At 68.5% G+C, this 2,500-nt stretch overlaps 1 long non-coding RNA gene and 1 pseudogene across 1 annotated transcript in view; one reads left to right on the top strand and one right to left on the bottom strand.

The window, feature by feature from the left end:
* The window catches only part of LOC143692805 (uncharacterized), a 369,941-nt gene that overhangs the window by 23,596 nt on the left and 343,845 nt on the right, over window positions 1–2,500 (bottom strand). The window lies entirely within an intron of this gene.
* On the top strand, window positions 1,190–1,327 carry LOC129130768 (5.8S ribosomal RNA; annotated as a pseudogene).

The raw sequence follows: 2,500 nt of genomic DNA on the forward strand, positions 1-2,500 counted from the left end.
TCACCGCATCCGGCGCCTCTCCTCCCCTCGACGGCCTTTCCTCCTCAAATGCGCAGCGGCGGCACCGTCGTCCGCCGGCCGTCCCCTGGCTCGACAGCCCGCCCGCTGGTGGGGGGCGCGCGCTCGGTGGGCCCTCTGGCGGTGGAGGCCCATGAGCGTGGGTGACCCCATGCCGAGCGGCGGCGGCGCAGCTCGACGGGTGTCCCTCCCTGCGGGGACAGTTGGCCGGAAGACACCCGCCATCGGCTGGCGGCAGTCCTGTCCCCGGCCCCGCTTGTCGCCTCCTCCGTCGCCCTTCCCGGCTGCATGTGGGCCGCAGGAAGGTGTGCGGGGCGGCCACGGGGGCACTTCTCCCGCCCGGTCTCCGCGTGCAAACAAGGAGAGCGGGCGTTGCCCCCTGGCTCAGTGCCGTACTGCCTTCTGCCGGGCGCGTGCCCAAGGCAAGGGGCCCTGGCAGTGCAACACAGCGGTGGCAGTCCTGGGAGTGCAGCCCCGGTGGCAGTGGGGTCTGCCGTCCGGCAGGCCTTGAGCGCTGGCAACACCGGCTCGGGTCTTGGTGGCGCTCGCCTCCAGGGCCGGTGGCGGAACTCGTCCACTGGTCGCTTGCCTGCCCGGCAGGGGAGCGGTCCCGCGGGAGGCGCGCCGGCAGGGGCCGGTCATCGTCGCGTGCCGTCTCAAGCCGGAGGAAGGCCATGCAGTGGGGGAAGAGAAAAGCCGGCCGCGCAGCGGCGCGGCAGTGGTCCGCGAGGCCCGCAGCATCGGGGGCCGAGGGAGAGCCGGCGTGTTCAGGGGCCAATGGCCGTGCGCCCCCAGCCACGTGCCGTGTGTGTTGTGCGTGTCGTCCTGTGAGAGAGAGAAGCAGGCAGGCCACCGTGCCCCCTCGCGTTCCGGCGCACGCTGCGTGGCCCTCCACGCGGAGGCCAGGCCGAGCCCGGGCACCTGGGCCACCTCCGAATGATGGCATTTGTGAGGTTGGCGTCTCCCCTCGCGGGGGGAGGCGGTTGGGGGCATGGGCTCCCCCGCCTCTCTGCCGGCCATTGGAGCGTGGGTTGCTCCAGTGATTTTTTTTCCTCCCCTTCCGTTTCTGTGTGCTCATACGGTCGAAGCCAGGCGTGCGCCCACGCATCCTCGGCGCCAGAGTAATAAAAAGAGGCCCGCTTGGCGTGAAAGCGGTGCCCAAAATGCAGACAACTCTTAGCGGTGGTTCACTCAGCTTGTGCGTTGCTGAAGAACGCAGCTAGCTGCGAGAATGAATGTGAATTGCAGGACACATTGATCATCAACACTTCGAAGGCACTTGCGGCCCTGAGCGTCTGTCTGAGCGTCGCTTGATGATCAATCGCCACCTGGGGGCCACCCCGGTGGCGCGGCTGGGGTCGCCTCGCAGGCCCGTCGCCCGCGGCAGGCGGCAGCAGCGGCGGTGGCATCCTGCCGGTACCCGGATGGAAGGCGGTCAGGGGTTCGGTGAGGGAAGCGTTTCCCTAGGCAGCCTTGATCCCTTCCCTGCGGCCCAGCGGGCGTCATCGTTGTCACGGTTGTCGTCGTCATCGTCATCGTTGTCGTCGCTGCACAGGGCCTTCATCCCCCTAAATGCAGACTTGGGGAGCGCTCTGTAGCTCCCCGCTCCCCGAGTGAGCCGCTGGGGTGGAGCTCGTCCTCGCCGGGGCCGCACCACAGATGCGGTGGCGCGGCAGCCTGGGGAGAGCGAGAGACAGCATTGAAAGGCGCCGCCGAGGGCCAAGAGAGAAAGAGAGAGGAGGGCAAGAAGGGGAGACGAGGCGCGGGCCTCGCCCCCGGCCTCCCCCCCTGCGCAGGTGGCTGTCTGCGGGTAGGTTCCGTGGCGGTACCGTGCCGTGCTGCCGCGTGCGTGCGCGAGGCAAGAGCGCCGGGGACTGGGGTTCCGACCCCCTCCTCTCCCTTCGCCTGCCCCCTCCTCTTCTGTCGTGGTCTCAGGGCGTGCCGAGGGGCGCCGTCGCTCCTCTCTCTCTCCCCGCTGAGGCCGTCGCGCGCGCCACCACGCGGCCGGTCCTCCCGCGCGGGGCCGTCTCTGCTGCGCTCCCTTTTCAGTTCTTGTCTCTGGAATGGGGCTCTCCGTCTCTCCACATCGCTCGTTCTCTCTCTCCGGCTCCATCGGGGGGTGGGGTGTAGCGAATGGGCGGGCAGGGGGAGACAAAGGCGGCCGTCTCCGCATGCGTGCGGCGCGGCCGAGCTTTGGGCTTGCAACCTCAGATCAGACGTAGTGACCCGCTGAATTTAGGCATATTAGTCAGCGGAGAAAAAGAAACTAACGAGGATTCCCTCAGTAACAGTGAGCGAAGAGGGAAAAGCCCAGCACTGAATCCCCGCCCCGCGGTGTGGCACGGGACATGTGGCGTACAGAAGCCCCCCTCTCTGGCAGCGCGCTCAGGGGACCCAAGTCCTTGTGATTGAGGCTGCAGCCCACAGATGGTGTGAGGCCGGTAGCAGCCCCCCAGCGCTCCAGGCCCGGGGCTTCTTGGAG

Source organism: Agelaius phoeniceus, unplaced genomic scaffold (assembly GCF_051311805.1).
Source record: "Agelaius phoeniceus isolate bAgePho1 unplaced genomic scaffold, bAgePho1.hap1 Scaffold_108, whole genome shotgun sequence".
Lineage (NCBI taxonomy): Eukaryota > Metazoa > Chordata > Aves > Passeriformes > Icteridae > Agelaius > Agelaius phoeniceus.